The sequence below is a fragment of the Heptranchias perlo genome, chromosome 12, assembly GCF_035084215.1.
Source record: "Heptranchias perlo isolate sHepPer1 chromosome 12, sHepPer1.hap1, whole genome shotgun sequence".
Taxonomy (NCBI): domain Eukaryota; kingdom Metazoa; phylum Chordata; class Chondrichthyes; order Hexanchiformes; family Hexanchidae; genus Heptranchias; species Heptranchias perlo.
In genome coordinates, this window is record NC_090336.1 from 28,204,519 (window position 1) to 28,222,043 (window position 17,525).

The 17,525-nt window shown below is 42.6% G+C and overlaps 1 long non-coding RNA gene across 1 annotated transcript in view; it reads left to right on the forward strand.

Moving 5' to 3' along the window:
• LOC137327696 (uncharacterized) overlaps positions 1–17,377 on the forward strand; it is a 333,654-nt gene extending 316,277 nt beyond the window's left edge. The window contains exon 4 of the long non-coding RNA XR_010964521.1: positions 17,253–17,377. This is a non-coding gene — a long non-coding RNA (uncharacterized lncRNA). The remainder of the gene's footprint in view (positions 1–17,252) is intronic.
• The last annotated feature ends 148 nt before the right edge of the window (positions 17,378–17,525 follow it).

The window sequence follows — 17,525 nt, forward strand, 5'->3', positions numbered from 1 at the left end:
ACCGCACAGTCCTCGTGGAGACGAAGTCCCGTCTTCGCACTGAGGACACCATCTCCGTGGCACTATCTCCATGCTAAATGGGATAGATTCAGAACAGATCCAGCAGCTCAAAACTGGCCATCCACGAGGCACTGTGGGCCATCAGCAGCAGCAGAATTGTATTCCAGCACAATCTGTAACCTCATGGCCCGGCATATTCCTAACTCCATCATTACCAACAAGCCAGGGGATCAACCCTGGTTCAATGAGGAGTGTAGAAGAGCATGCCAGGAGCAGCACCAGGCGTACCTAAAAATGAGGTGCCAACCTGGTGAAGCTACAACTCAGGACTACATGTATGCTAAACAGCGGAAGCAACATGCTGTAGACAGAGCTGAGCGATTCCACAACCAACAGATCAGATCAAAGCTCTGCAGTCCTGCCACATCCAGTCGTGAATGGTGGTGGACAATTAAATAACTAACGGGAGGAGGAGGCTCTGTAAACGTCCCCATCCTCAATGATGGCGGAGTCCAGCACATGAGTGCAAAATATAAGACTGAAGCGTTTGCAGCCATCTTCAGCCAGAAGTGCCAAGTGGATGATCCATCTTGGCCCCCTCCCAATATCCCCACCATCATAGAAGCCAGTCTTCAGCCAATTCGATTCACTCCACGTGATATCAAGAAACAGCTGAGTGCACTGAATACAGCAAAGGCTATGAGCTGTAGTGCTGAAGACTTGTGCTCCAGAACTAGCTGCGCCTCTCGCCAAGCTGTTCCAGTACAGCTCCAACACTGGCATCTACCCGACAATGTGGAAAATTGCCCAGGTATATCCTGTCCACAAAAAGCAGGAAAAATCCAATACGGCCAATTACCGGCCCATCAGTCTACTCTCAATCATCAGCAAAGTGATGGAAGGTGTCGTCGACAGTGCTATCAAGCGGCACTTACTCACCAATAACCTGCTCACTGATTCTCAGTTTGGGTTCTGCCAGGACCACTCGGCTCCAGACCTCATTACAGCCTTGGTCCAAACATGGACAAAAGAGCTGAATTCCAGAGGTGAGGTGAGAGTGACTGCCCTTGATATCAAGGCAACATTTGACCGAGTGTGGCATCAAGGAGCCCTAGTAAAATTGAAGTCAATGGGAATCAGGGGGAAAACTCTCCAGTGGCTGGAGTCATACCTAGCACAAAGGAAGATGGTAGTGGTTGTTGGAGGCCAATCATCTCACCCTCAGGACATTGCTGCAGGAGCTCCTCAGGGCAGTGTCCCAGGCCCAACCATCTTCAGCTGCTTCATCAATAACCTTCCCTCCATCATAAGTTCAGAAATCGGGATGTTTGCTGATGATTGCACAATGTTTAGTTCCATTCGCAACCCCTCAGATAATGAAGCAGTCCGTGCCCGCATGCAGCAAGATCTGGACAACGTCCAGGCCTGGGCTCATAAGTGGCAAGTAACATTCGCGCCAGGCAGGTGCCAGGCAATGACCATCTCCAACAAGAGAGAGTCTAACCACCTCCCCTTGACATTCAACAGCATTACCATCGCCGAATCCCCCACCATCAACATCCTGGGCGTCACCATTGACCAGAAACTTAACTGGACCAGCCATATAAATACTGTGGCTACAAGAGCAGGTCAGAGGCTGGGTATTCTGCAGCGAGTAACTCATCTCCTGACTCTCCATCTGCAAGGCGCAAGTCTTGAATAAATTTAAAACAGAAATCGACAGTTTCCTAGAAGTAAAGGGAATTAGGGGTTACGGGGAGCGGGCAGGAAATTGGACATGAATTTAGATTTGAGGTTAGGATCAGATCAGCCATGATCTTATTAAATGGCGGAGCAGGCTCGAAGGGCCGATTGGCCTACTCCTGCTCCTATTTCTTATGTTCTTATGTTCTTAAGTCAGGAGTGTGATGGAATACTCTCGACTTGCCTGGATGAGTGCAGTTCCAAGAAGCTTGACACCATCCAGGACAAAGCAGCCCGCTTGAATGGTACCCCATCCACCACCCTAAACATTCACTCCCTTCACCACCGGCGCACCGTGGCTGCAGTGTGTACCATCCACAGAATGCACTGCAGCAACTCGCCAAGGCTTCTTCGACAGTACCTCCCAAAACCGTGAAATCTACCACCTAGAAGGACAAGGACAAGGGCAGCAGGCACATGGGAACAACACCACCTGCACGTTCCCCTCCAATTCACACGCCATCCTGATTTGGAAATATATCGCCGTTCCTTCATCGTCGCTGAGTCAAAATCCTGGAACTCCCTTCCTAACAGCACTGTGGGAGGACCTTCACCACACGGACTGCAGCGGTTCAAGAAGGCGGCTCACCACCACCTTCTCAAGGGCAATTAGGGATGGGCAATAAATGCCGGCCTCGCCAGCGACGCCCACATCTCATGAACGAATAAAAAAAAATCATGCCAGTCCCTCAAGAATGTCAAGAGAGAGATCTGTTTAAGGAGGCATGGAAGGAGCTGTGTTGCCCATTGCAAACTAACCAAACATCCTGTGAAACACAAATACCGAACAAAGAACAGACATACCTCTGAACACTGAAATCCATATCACAAAGTGGTTTTCCTGTGCACATATATATTTACAACCAGTGCTTCCTTTTACCACCAGGGAAATTGCAGTTGGTCCAGACAAACCTGCAGCTACCACTGGCCATCTTACATCTCTATCCCCAATAGGTTTGTTCACATGGTGCCCCAGGATCTCCAAGGCTTCTTCCTCATGAGGGGTCAGTGGTCTATCGTTGGGGGACCACCACCCATGGCTGAGATTCCTGGTGGATAGGGGCCACCTTCTCTTGTGGGAGGAAAGACATGAGTATTTCAGGGAAGGCTGGGCAGAGTCTTTTCTTACAAAAGTTTGACACATCAATTTGTAGGAGGTGTAGAAAGCAAGAAAGGATGGGTATTGTGTGTTAGGGAGGCTTGTTCATGCATGACATGATGTGTTTGTAAGCAGCAGGATGGAAGAAGGGATCAGAGTACAGTGCTAGAGCACTGTGCGGGTAATGTATGAAGGAATGCTATACAAGACAGTGCAAGGGAGGGTCGGAGGAGCAGGTCCCTTACCTTTGCTGCTTTGGCAAAGTCAATAAACTTCTTCCTGCACTGCATAAAAGTCCTGGAGGACAAAGAGGTGGCACTCACAGCCACAACCACCTCCCTCCACAAAGTGTGAAGCACGTTCTTGGTGGATCTCCAGCCCTCAACCCCAAACAGCCCATCCTTCCTGTTCTGGAGATATCCAGGTTCGACCCCCTGAAATTTGCCGCTCATTTCTTCAATCAGGCTGCCATCCTTTTGCACAGGCCGCCTGCTTCCTCCATTCCTGCCATTGCTCCTTTAATCAGCAGCACGTTTTATATCCAGCTGCTGCACCAGGTCTCTGCTTCTCTTCTGGGCATTTTCCAGCTCCAACCCCCACCCTATCGTCCCAGCCTCGCAACCTTTCAGGACATATTTTAGATTTGTGTTCTGAGGTGTTGCAGGCTGGATTTACGTGGTCTGTATGCTTCTCACTCAGCCGTTTATGGTGAAGTCAATGTTGTGACATTGTGGGGGATCGAAGCTCTGTCTCATCTCACTTCTGGTGGCGCAGGAGTGCCATTCAAAATCTTGGGCCCGAACTTCCACCGATAAAGGCAAACTGCAAAACAGACACTGAACTCTATGGCTGTAAAATGGTGCATTTTGAGGAGAGAGCAGAAGTGGGGAAACCAAACCTGAATTCTTGATAGTTGCTATTTTTTAATATATTATAACCATTTTTTAAAACAATTGTATTATGCCCTATTTCAGAGTCAATCTGCACCATTTCTGAACAAGAGGGAATGTGGGTGACCTACTGCCAAAGTCTCTCTTCGTGCACCTCAGAAATTCCAGCTGAGAGGTGCAGGTGGGCAGCCCAGTAATTTCCCCATCCTCCAACTATAGAAGTGTGTTACCTCCTCTGTACAACCCCGGTAACAATGCAGACACAATCAGGAACTCACCATCCGCATAATTGTGATTGCAAACGCAGAGCTTTCAACTCGCGGAAAAGTTTCCAAGGTTGAAAGCACTGCAAAGTACAGAAGGCATGGGACGTAGCCAAATCCATTGTGAATTTAGACTTCCAGAAGCTTTGGGCTGTCACAAACTCTTTGTTTATTCTGTTTGATACAAAGATGCACTTGTACGTTCAGTAATGAGACTGGTGCATGTATATTAAAGATTGTGGCTCATTGGAAATGAGCTGGAAGGTCTGCAAACTGGCAATCCTGTGAAGAAACAACCCTTCATCTAAAGTGCTTCATTGGCTGTAAAGCGCTTTGGGACGTCCTGAGGTCATGAAAGGCGCTATATAAATGCAAATCTTTCTTCCTTTTCATTTAAGCGTACATTCCAACCAGCTTTTTAATCTGTCAGACAGCTTTTCAATCCATTTGTCATTTTGTCAGTGTTTCACAAGATAAATCAGTTTTTCTCTTTGGGATTGGAGGTTGTCAGTGTTTCTTTTAACTTTACTCTGTGAAGTAAGATTGAGGATCCAATAGCTACTTTTATTTCTATATTTAAAATATCTCTAACCATTCCAGGAGACAATATTTTTTGTCCTGAAAGGCAGAATTATAGTAAAGCATTTCCAAAATGCTGGAAGCTGCACAAAATAAAGTGCCAGAAATCAAAAAACTTTCTGGGGTGACATACTTTAAGATCCCCTGGAAAATAAATTTCACACATCACATTGTTCTTGCAATTATTCATAGAAGTCAAACACTACCTTAAATGAACATTTTGCTGACTCTCTCACTGCATCACATCTCCCTTCAGTAATTTCTAAATTCACCGCTGCTGTAAAATGCAGTTTTATGTATCTACAATAAAAGTGATCAAATATTGGGTTCACCTGCCACTTAAGTTATAACCTGCCCACAGGCCACTGCACTCTCAGCGCAGACCCTCATCTAACTTTAAAGCCTATATTTAGGGCTGTTTTTGAGATGTCAGCTTTTGTTAGTTTTCTGGGTTAGCATGTATGCTAATGTTTTATTTCTTTCATTTTAAATTGAGTCTTTTTTAAAAATCAGTTCTGAGGGTTGTTTTAAACTGGCTGGGATATGAATTGAGATTACCTCACTCAAGTGTGAATAATCAGATGCTAAAACCACATTGAACTAAAAGAGATGAATCAGCCCCACTGTGGGCCCTACTTAACTCAGGAACATTCCTCCACCACCGCTGACGTGATGCTTCCACTTGCCTCTAAGCCTCTGTTCAAATAGTTTGATTTCGACAATGTACCCAGCTCCAGTCTCACGTGTCCCATATTGTGTGGGGCTGAAGGCTGTGGTTTAAACATCTTGTTTCTTCATTTGTTATGGACATTTGTTGGTGCAGCTGACCCCGTGCAGGACAATTTGCCTGTGTTCCAGCAACAGACAGCTGCACCGCAAATTACTCCCCAGCCTTGCTCCTGGGATTAACAAAGCCCCCTGCACAGTGTGTGCGAGGACAGAGGCACACTCTCAGTGGAAAATGCTACACTCAAACGACTTTACTGCACTCTGTTGTATCGCCTTTCAACAATGACACTGGAAGCCCCATGACGACTGCAATTCAGCACGCTTAAACTTCTAACTCAAATCATTACATGACAATGTAGATATTGACTGGATAATACTCCGAACAGGAAGAAGCTTAAGCACAAAAAAAGTCATATTTGAAACCCAAAACGCTATCCAGGGAAATGGGATTGAGCATCACTAAAACAACCTCTTGCCTATATATGGTTAAAGATGCTTTAGACATCAGATTTGGGCTGCTAGTATGCTATACAATTAGTGCTTTTGTCTCCTGCATGTCTATTCTGAAATGTGGGACTGATATGGCAGAGTAAAACAAAACTCGAGAATGTTCTGCATTATTAACCCCTTGGTTGCCATAGAATATTTGCACTGAATTATAAGATTGCCACGTTTTTTTCTTACTGGGACAGAGTGTGGCACTTCATTCATGATCCAATGCATTGTGTCCTGCAATAGTGAGTTGAGAATTTGCACACGTTGTTTCCTATCATGGCTAGTTCCTGATTTCAGTACTGAGTACTGTCTAACAGGCAGCGAGGCAGTCACTGTGGGTCATTACCTTGAACTCATGTGTCTGATTCTGGATTGACATTGGCAGAGGTCTGTGAGCAGGTCGTTTACCCACTGTCTCTGCTTGTGGAATTGTAAGGCATGGGATGAGAAGATAAGCTGGAAAACCGGATGGGAAACTGAGGAATAAATTGGTCTGTGATTATTTAATTTTACTTTAAAAAATATTTTTAGCTTCAACCAATTGTTACATATGTTTTCCTTTATAATTTTAAAAAAAAGTTCCCACTTTTCAGTCTCTCATTCGATGAACCCTTCCACCCAAAAGGATAGGCTGGAGACCAACTCACAGCAGTGCTTAAAAAAGGGACATTGCCATCCATGTGAAGGTGTAAAGGGGTGACTCACCCTTCAGATTCTATGCCTCCCTCCTGCTTGTGGGGAAGCACAACTAATTTCCCTGTTATGATGCCATTAAGAATGGAAAATTATTTCAGGATTATGGGGCATGAACCCCATTCTATTGCTTCACAGCCTGGAGCTTTGAAGGCCCAACACATGATGCCACTGCACGACTTGTTTTAACTTTACTCTGTGACAAATTTAAGAGAAATCCTCTTTATCAGGCATGACTCCAATAAAATTAATAATCACAAGAGTATTAGACTGAAAAAGTGACCACAATCATTCAGTATTCAGAGGGTTAAATCCAAAATACTGGCATTCGCAATCAGACACAAAGATAAAGAAAAATTCTGGATCAGTCTACATTAGCAGCAGAGCTCAGTCACAGGATATTCAGAATGATTACCCTTTGAGACATGAAACAAATATTTTGTATCTGTCACACAGTAGAGGATAAAAAAAATACTAGAAATATTGGGGAACCAAAGGTCTAACAAGAGTGAGGAACTTAAAGTAATTAAGATTAGTAAAGAAAAAGTACTGGAAAAATTAACAGGACTAAAAGCCAACAAATCCCCTGGACCTGATGGCCAACATCATAGGGTTTTAAAAGAGATGGCTGCAGGGACAGTGGATGCATTAGTTGTGATCTTCCAAAATTCCCTAGATTCTAGAATGGTCCCAGTGGATTGGAAGGTAGAAAATGTAATACCACTATTCAAGAAAGGAGGGAGAGAGAAAACAAGGAACTTTCGGCTAGGTAGCCTGACATCAGTAGTTGGGAAAATGCTGGAATCTATTATTAAGGACGTAGTAACGGAGCACTTAGAACATCATAATATGATTAGGCAGAGTCAACATGGTTTTGTGAAAGGGAAATCGTGTTTGACAAATCTATTGGAGTTTTTTGAGGATGTAACCAGCAGGGTAGATAAAGGGGATGTGGTATATTTGGATTTTCAAAAGGCATTCGATAAGGTGCCACACAAAAGGTTGTTACACAAGATAAGGACTCATGGAGTTCGGGGTAATATATTAGTATTTTTAGAGGATTGGTTAATGGACAGGAAACAGAGAGTAGGAATAAACGGGTAATTTTCAGGTTGGCAGGATGTAACTAGTGTGGTGCTGCAATGATCAGTGCTTGGGCCTCAGCTGTTTACAATCTATATTAATGATTAGATAAAGGGACCGATGAATGTATCCAAGTTTGCTGACGATACAAAGCTAGGTGGGAAAGTAAACTGTGAGGAGGACACAAAGAGTCTGCAAAGGGATATAGACAGGTTAAGTGAGTGGGCGAGAAGTTGGCAGATGGAGTATAATGTGGGGAAATGAGAGGTTATTCACTTTGGTAGGAAGAATAGAGAAACAGAATATTTTTTAAATGGTGAGAAATTATTAAATGTTGGTGTTCAGAGAGATTTGGGTGTCCTTGTATACGAAACACAAAAAGTTAACATGCAGGTACAGCAAGCAATTAGGAAGGCAAATGGTATGTTGGCCTATATTGCAAGGGGGTTGGAGTACAAGAGTAAGGAGGTCTTGCTGCAATTGTACAGGGCTTTGGTCCGACCACACCTGGAGTACTGTGTACAGTTTTGGTTTCCTTACCTAACGCTCAAGGGGCTGTATGGCCTACTCCTGCTTCTATTTCTTATCTTCTTATTGAGTGCTACTCAGTGACTTTGTGCTTAGGTTGTGTACTCGCAAAAATATGATAAGTAAAGTTTTTATTTCAATTGTTTCTGAGTCTCAAAACCATCAAACCCACAGTGGACTATCTAAAATCCATGTCTTGAATCCTAGAAATCCCTGCAGTTTCATTTAACGGTGATATAAGGTTTTGTTAAATCCGTGGTTTGACTCTTCTTATGTCTTTGATTCCTGGTACCTACACAGTGACAAACAGCTCCTGCGTCTTCTTTAAGTTTTGATCCCTCAATTGACAATCTATTCAAGGAAATGGTAGTCTCCCTGGACTGGTGGGTTTTTCCAAGTTGTCAGTTCACCCATTGTTCTTTCCCATTCTCTGTTTAATTTTTACTCTTTTGCAACCTTTCTTTCCTAATAAACTTCTTTAAAACCTTTTACTTTCCTTATATCTATTGTTCTTGGCTCTCATTATTTTGGAAGTAGGGACAAGGTTTCATTTAAAAAAAATGTTTCTTTGACTACACACAGAAGGCTCTTTTATTCAGGCAGTCAAATGTCCAGAAATTGAAGACTAACATTGTCACATCATAGAGGCAATCAAGTCACTTGTAGACCTGTCTTAAACTCATCACTGGAAAGGTTAAAGGTCATGACTTGAGTAGGGAGTATGGCTGAAGTTTATTTTTACATTGTTTCTCATTCATTAGATGTCATTGGTAGCACTCTCACAGCTGAGTCAGAAGGTCATGGGTTCAAGCTGCACTCCAGAAACTTAAGCACATAATCTAGGCTCACAATCAGTGTAGTACTGAGAGAATGCTATACTGCCAGAGGTGCCATCTTTTGCATGAGACATGAAACTGAGGCCACGTCTGCCCTCTCAAGTGGACGTAAAAGATCACATGACATTATTTGAAAACACCGGAGTTCTCCCGGTGTCCTGGCCAACAGTTATCTCCCAACCAACATAAAAAAAAAACAGGTTAGCTGTCTTTTATCTCATTGCTATTTGTGGGACTTTACTGTGCATAGATTGGTTGCAGTGGTTTGCCTACATTATAACAGTGACTACCTTCAAAAGTATTTCAGTGACCATAATGTGCTTTGGGACACCCTGAGGATGTGAAAGATGCTATATAAATGCAAGTTCTTTCTTTCCATTGAATGTGATTCCAGTTTTCTTGAAGTAAGTTTCAAGGAAACATGAAGTGGAAGATCTTTTCCACTCTTTGTACCTGGCGTTAAGTGTTCCCAGATCATTCACACCACCATAGAAACCAACAGTAGGAGCGTCAAAGGGAAAAAAAAGTGTAATACATAAATATTCATCTATCTATGAATAATTCCCTGCTGCAGTGAAAAATAACATGACTTTAGTGTACTTGCCAAGGACTAATTTTTCTGCTGCTGTCACATATGGTGATGGAAAAATCATTCCTATACAGTGATGACTCCTGAACAACAGAGTTACAAGGGTTACAGGTGCAAGTGAGGGATTCAGATGATGTCACACACTGAGAGCGAGCAGTTAATTAACTTCACTGGAGACTGTAATTTTGTTACGGTTAAGAACATCCTCTATCAGATTTGTTAATTTATATAATACTAGTGGATCCTCAGTTGTATGCCAAAAGATGTACTGTTTTGTAAGCACAGGAATGTCCTGTAATGTAATGCGCCCAATATTGTTCTGCTGCCAAGATGGAACTGTGTGCAACTAGGCATGCCCCTTTAAGGTGACAAAGTCTAATTGCTGTTAAAAGGTAGAACCTGTGGTCAATTAGCAGCTAATTGCTTTCTTTCTGTTTTTGTACTTTTTTTAAACAAATGACACAACATGCTCATTGATAAGTTCCCAATCTGTAAGTTGTGATTTGTTGCTTATTTATGAGCCAGCCAAATACAAGTGTGAGACAGACTATACATGTGTGACTCATTCAAATATGTCAGACGTGCTAGCAAGTTTCTTTTACATAATGGATCTCCTGTAATATTGCTCAAGGTAAGTTCGGAATTATCTGTCTTATAAGGACAGAAGCATGCCAGATAGTATTCTGCTGCTATGATGCAGCTGTGTGTAAATTGATCTGCCCCTTTAAGATTATATAGTGTAATTGCTGTAAATAATGGCACATTCTGAAGCCAATTAGAGAGTGTTTTTTTTTTGCAGATTGACAGTAGCAGAAAAAAGCTTGCTTGCTTTCTCTTAATATTTTTTTTTGAACGATTATTTTTCATCTGTAATAAAATGTGAAGGCATGTGGTGTGGTGAACTCCAAACTTTTATATCTAGGTAGATGTACAAGGTGCTAGTAAAATTAAAATGCATTTAGCAGCTCCATTGATAAATGCATGGCCTGCTAAATTGAGTCTTACAGACTGGGAAAGTCCCAGGTTATAATGGAGCCTGTGTAGAATATAGAGCAAGAATGTTACAATGGCATCATTAATTTCAGTACAACAGCTGGGTTCGTAGCTCTGGTGAAACAATGAGATGCCCATATCCCTCTAAAATAGCATTGTTATTGTCTGTTTCTGGTTTATAATTATTATAAACCATTTTAAACCATGATCATTTTAGTAAAAAAAATTGTTTTCTTTAACTATACGCACAGACAGTACCCTACTGATTGTTGAACTACGAAACAGCAAAAACACATAAAGGCAATTTAAGGTATATGTGCAGAACGCCAGAGCCAAGTTTACTGATTTCATGTGTAAAGTCTATAATAGCAGTGTGTCCTTAGCCTGGCCAGTGTTGGTGGAGGGCCCTTGGGAGGGAAACTTGGTTGATCTTGCTTTGTAATCTGTGAAATATTCAGCTTGAAACCCCCTCAGTAAATTTCTCAATGAGCCTTTGTGACTGGGATTTAACAGATGATCCTCAGCATGTGTTCTGCGGTCTCTCACTATATGTGCCGCCAGCAGGACATGCCTTGTACAATTATACTTGGGATATATTGTTAGCATTTTTTTACAATTTTATTATAAAAACAGATGGAAATAAGGAAGAGATAGGGAGGGGGTGGGGGCTGCAGCAGACTCGAGCCCCGAGGAGCAGCACCATGAAGCATGACAGGGATTCTGATCTCAGCTCTGGCTGTCACGGGGAAAAATCATCGGCCAGTCACTCTTGTCCAGGACAACATCGCAGGTTAAAGAGTGACACTGACAGCAGTCTGACTAGCAGGTTTCCAGCCTGTTCTCTCACTCGAGGAAATTGTGCACCACAGAAAGCTGAAAGGACAGAAATGTCATCCTATGTTGTGTTGGATCATGTACTGTACTTACCTACATTTAAAATGAACATAGGTACAAGAATAACATGAGACAGATGGTAATATTCATTGTGACTGCAGGTGAAGATTCCTAACTAGTAACACGGAAACATAGCATCGTTTTTTTTTGCGTGTAATGGGCATAGTTGTTACCTTTTAAATTGCACTTGTACACATTTAAAGACTTCATTGTACATATCCATGTTTGGTTGGGGATAATACATTAGATGCACTGCTATCTTGATATTGTTGGGCTGTGCAAATGCTGGGAGCAGTGTGAACTGAGGATCGAGGCACTTTGTTTGGTTGCACCCCTGGGTTCAAGTGAAAAAGATGTATTGGGGGGTGGGTGGATCCCCGGGAGGGTGGGTAAGTGAGTGGCCTCTTTATGTTGTTTGGTGGTATTGCTGGGGCGTTGGCTACAATGATCTTGAACCCCAGCTGACTGTTATAAGTCAGAGCACATTGTATGCAAAAAAATTCACTTTGATGTGATTTTTGCACTGTGGTATCCAAAATTCCCCCAAATCTAGATGTGCATTATCTATTAGTATATTAAACATTTTGCACATAGCATGCATTCAAAGTACCTGTAACATAAAACAATCTGTCATGCTTTTTTGATTCTCGAAAAGTTGAGCCAGTCAATAAAAAAAAGTTTACAACTATCCATTGGTATTGATTAGTTCAAATCTTGGACATCACACAGTGGAGGGAGTATTATAAGTGCGAAAATGAGAAGGTGACTATTGATATATTGCTGTAATCAAATGCAAGGTGACTAAGTCTAGTAGGTGTGTTTTCCCCTCAGAAATTTTCTCCACTTTTCTCACCTCAAGGTACTAACGTTTGATGGGTAAAAATTCCACAGACACTGGTAGTCTTCTAGTTTTTCGAGCGTCAACGGGCTATTTGACCATGGGGGATTCACGGCTAAGCTTGATCTTACCCTCATCTGATGACCACACGTGTCCAATCTCCAGCAAGTGCTATTGAATATTGGTGAGGAGCAGGAACCATGGCTGTTTTCTTTAGTAGCTCACCATCGTTGAGGCCAAATGTTGTATTCCACCTGCTGCACCAGTTGTGATCAGCTAATTCAGCACAGATCAGAGAGCAAATCAGGACCTTCTGGTCTGTATGGCTCAATACTACAATGGGCAGTGCACTTTCCCATTTGGAAACTTTTTCTTCATGTACCACATGTCTGAGTTTTTCCACGTCACAGAACATTTGAGAAAAACATACTGGTAAACTTTACATTGCCATTGCTGCAACCTACATGGCAGACTTGAGCCCCAAGCCATGCCCTACATTAGGTGAACTTTTATACTCATCAAGATGAAGGAAGTTCATGTGAAATGGAACATTTTCTTAATTTGGGCACAATCAAATATTTCATGGGTTGGTTCAGAATTAAGGTGAGTAATTTTAACCCCCAAGAGCGGGTGGGAGGTTAAAATAACAGCTTTTTGAGGCGGGACCGCATCCCGGCTCCAATGTGCCCACTTCTGGGTTTGACCCAGGCGTGTTTGGATGTGTGTGCACAACAGACACCAGGAAGTCCCGCCCCCACTTAAAGCTGGTGGGTTGATACTTAAAGGGGCAATGTACCTCACTGAAATAGTTGAGGTACTTAATCTTTTGTGTATTGCAAAAGTTAAATAAATTTAATCTTACCTGTTTGGGTTTCCCATCGCTTCCAATTCATGTCAGGTGAAAGCAGGCAGCTGAGGTGAGTGCTTGTGGGCCCGGAGGAGTAGGAGTGCTTCATCCAGGCCCAACAAGCTCACCTGGTGCGACAGAACCCCGCCATCAGCCGCCCCCCACTCCTGATGCTGGACCCTCCCCTCTATCCGATGCTGATCCCCCTCCCCAACCTGATGCTGAAACCCCCTCTGGAGCTGGACCCCCCCGGCCGAAGCTGAACCCCCCCCCCCCCGATTCCGATGCTGGCTGGACCCCTCCCCCCCCCCCCCCCCCCCCCCCGATATGGTCCACCTCCCCCCACCTCCCCTCTAGCCCCTCCTCCGATTTGTTCCAGGGCCCATGATCTCTCTCTCTCTCTCTCTCTCTCTCTCCCACCTCCCCCACCTCTGAGTCGTGGCTCCTTCCCTTTCCCTGGCGCTTGGGAAACCCGGAAGCACAAATACTTGTGAAATACCTTCAATTGAGTTGCGATCACAGATTGCAACGCACTCATTTGGCTTCCTGGTCCCCCATGCGAATATCTACGCATGTCTGGGTTTCTGGCTCCAAGTTAAAATTGTGCCCAAGCTCTCAATACCCTTCCCTAGTGATGGGCCTTAACCCAGTTTCAATGGGGAAGATCATATCGGTAAGATGCTGATTGAAGGTCTAGTTTTTTCTTAAGCCCTTCAATTTTCTCCCCTCTTCTGAATCTAATGCTTTTGCCTCCATTACCTCGCCAGACCATTCCCAAACTCGACCATTCTTTGTGTGAAGAAGTTTTTCCTGCCATCAGCCCTAAATTGTTCTGTGGTCAGTTTTAACTGACAGCCCCCTCTTCTGTTGTCATGGCTACCTCGTTACCATGTTCCCTGATTTGCAAACGGTTTATCGTTGTTGCGTAAAAGCCAGCACCAGATTGAGAAATCTAAGACCTCAATATGCTGTTATTATTTTTTGTTAGAAGTGAATAGCTTTACTCATCGCAGGAAGAGACAGCTTACTTTAGCCCTGTTTTGATAGTTAAACACAGGGTTTTAGGTTTCAAATTAGATGCTTCAAAGGTAATTGGAGAGAGGAGTAAAGTTCAGAAGCTATGCTCCAGAAAGTGGTGCTAAACAAACTCTCCTTATTGTCTAAGGGATTACAGGATGAGTAAATAATGACATTGAGTAATTGATACCCAGGTTGACTAGTAAAAGTGATGTTTGTAGGCCTCAAAGAACATATCAATATTTAGCTTTACAAGTTTATCCCAAAATACTGTTCATGAAGTATTTATTTAAGAGCTTTTAATAATGAAATTACGCAAGTGTCAGGATTTTAAGCTGGTTTTAGAGTGACCACGTGTCTGGCTTTGAGCAGCACTCAACTTTCTATTTGATGACAGGCGAAGTGAATGTGCTACTGCATGAGATGGACGCAAGGAGGATACAAGGGCACCCTCCCAAGTGAAGCACCCCGTCTGTCAGAAAGTGGCAGCCGGGCTCAGTTGCCTGCACCGTACACTTGTGCCACCTTAGAGGTTCTGCACGCTTGGGAACCCTGGCACCTGGGAAACATTCTATTCTTCAACAAGCTGATGCCTCTGTTCCACAGTAAAAGTGATGAATATGTTGCATCTTGCAAACAAGGCCTCCGTCACTTCTTTGGTGCATCTGTAGATAACCGATTGACTAATTTGGCATATGTCACTGGTAGTGACTTGAAAGCTTCAGATAGAATAAAAAATTAATGCAGTAGTGACCTTCACACCCACAAGAAGAATACAGACCATTTACAGGTCTGACTCCAAGCACTGGCATATCTATGTGGCAGCCTCCTTTGTGAAGCAACAAAGACAAATCTCTTCTAATATGCCCAGAAGGACTGTTTGGGGCATTAAATGGGTCCTGGAGCTAGGACAGGTATGTACATAATTCATGAGGTACATGTGCACCTCTCCTTCTTGTCCCCTTGAGAGTTGCTCTTCCTCCTCCAAATCTAGGAGTGCCATTGGAATCCACAGAGGAATTCCCAGCCTGCCCACTTTGGTTGCTGCAACTGAAATAGCAGCTTGAACCAAGAAGGTTATAAGAAATGGAATTGGAAATAAAAGTCATGCAATACAAAAAAAAATCTGGCCCAAACATCAGGAAAAAAAATGCATATAGTATAATAAGCAAAAATACCTAGCTTGCAAACAAAAAATTAAGACGTGAAGCTCACCTTTACAAAGTCTACCTATAGGCAAGGTATCTACATATTGCTGATAAGACCCAGTGTGGAACTTATTGAAATAAAATGCAGAATGAGACTTGTACTGGTCATCAGTGGAGTCTTCAAAATAACAACATATTTCTTTGCTGCAAGATGCAGCCGCTGTAAATCAGGCAAGCAAGTTTGTGTGCTAGATTTTGCCACCCGCACTGGCCACCAATGGAGCATCAGAAAATCATGGGGATAATGTACGGTCTATACTAACAGAATACAGCTTCTTTTACAGCAAAGCACAACTCCTGTATGATGTGTGCACAATATGTAGGCTGTCTGCATTCTGCATTGTATGTATTTGTTACCGATATAAATCTACTGTCCTTTAACATAATTGTGATGACTGTGATTTTTGTTTATCTATTTATCCTTGTGACAACTTAAAAAATGTTTTGCCTGAATTATGCAAGAGAGTAATCTAGGATTCCTCGCGTCAGGAGAGGTGTGGATGGCAGTTGGCTAGGTTTGCCCAGGTGTCCACCTCCTTTCACTTTCCATGTTCTTAGACTGTCTTTATTTCTCGTACAAGAAATTGGATGAAAGGATCCACTAATGAGACCCTCTTGACTTCAAAATACTTTAAAGTTAAAATGGTCACCAAGGACAAGTGCTCATTTCCCTCTAATTTAATTATTTTCCTCAAACAGGCAGTAAAAAGGCAATCCTGGGGCCTGAGCTGCTTTGAACTCAGAGGAGAAAGGATAGATCAGAAGATGACAGCAGGGATTTGTTTAAGATAAATGGATAAGGGTTGCTTCCGATGTCAATCTCTGGGCCGTCTGGGTCTTGTCCTTCACTATCCTGAGCTTAGATTTGTGCACTCTTGACATTCCCGGTGTTTAAGCAACATCCAGCTTATCTCACCACAGACTTTGCAGATCCACAGTCTTCAACACAATCAAGATTCAAAAAACAATGCATTTTAATACCAAATGTTTAAACTTTAATGACCTGTAATTTTTTCCTTTACAATGAATGTGACTTTATGAGTTCATGCATCATCTGACATGGTACTGACCCACACAGACCAGGAAGTCACAGGTTCAATCCCTGATCTGTGCTGTGTTACATAATCTCAAGTAGGGGTCTCTGAATCACTCCTTATTACCTGTTTTCTCTGACATAAAGTTTATTCCTTCGGTCCCTGTCTTCTGGAATTGTCTCTGTAAACCACTTCACCATGTGTTTCCTATCTTTAAAATCCCTACTCTGACACAGTGCCTTCAGTGTCTACTCTAAATTCTTCCCACCTTTTTCCTCTAAAAGTTCACATTTTCCACTGTCTTAAGTATTCTGAGATGTTATTTATTACAAAAGGATTATCATGTAGTTAGATGCAAGTTGTTTAGTGCAGGAGTTAGGGGCATTATAATTAGCCTCAATGTTCCTGGGAAAATCGAGTCACATTCAACCCCTGATGATTTGGGTTGAGCTGTGATGCTCTTCATGGTCAGATAGCCTGCCAACATTCACTATCCAGGATAACACATGGGTGAGGTGAAGGATGACTGCCATTACCTGTGGCAGTATGTGGTGTTATCTGCAGGAAAGGATAGATAAAAATATATATTTTTTTAAAGTATCCATTCAGGACTGTTGAACTGTGATGCTAAATAATAGATACAGGATGATATAAGGATGGCAGTAAATTACAGGAGTGTGATTCAGTGGAGTAACCAGCAGAACTCAGAGATTAAAAGCCTTTACTCCCAAATGCATTATTATTCCTTAAAATTCCTTGCAGCATTCCTGACCAATCAAGAGTTTGCATTCCAGCTTTCAGCAGACAACCTCAACCACTAAAGAGATTTCTGGATCATATATTCTGTACCAGCTAGTGATCTGTTTCAGTAATTACTCTCCTTAACTTTCTCAGGATCAATTCATAAAACATTATGATGGCATATGAAGAGAACAGCTTTACATGTCTCTCCAGGACTTGCAGTTTGAGAACATGAGAGAGAACTTCACAAATATGCTATCAACATGGAAGTTCTGACCTCTGAGTGAAATCATAAAATTAAAATAAATGCTATTGTTTTTTAAACCAATTCTGTTCTACTTTCCTTACTATTAGGTCCTGTATACAGTTAGCTGATAGAAGCAATGTGCGATGCTAATTAGATCAATGCATTGGTCACATTCATGG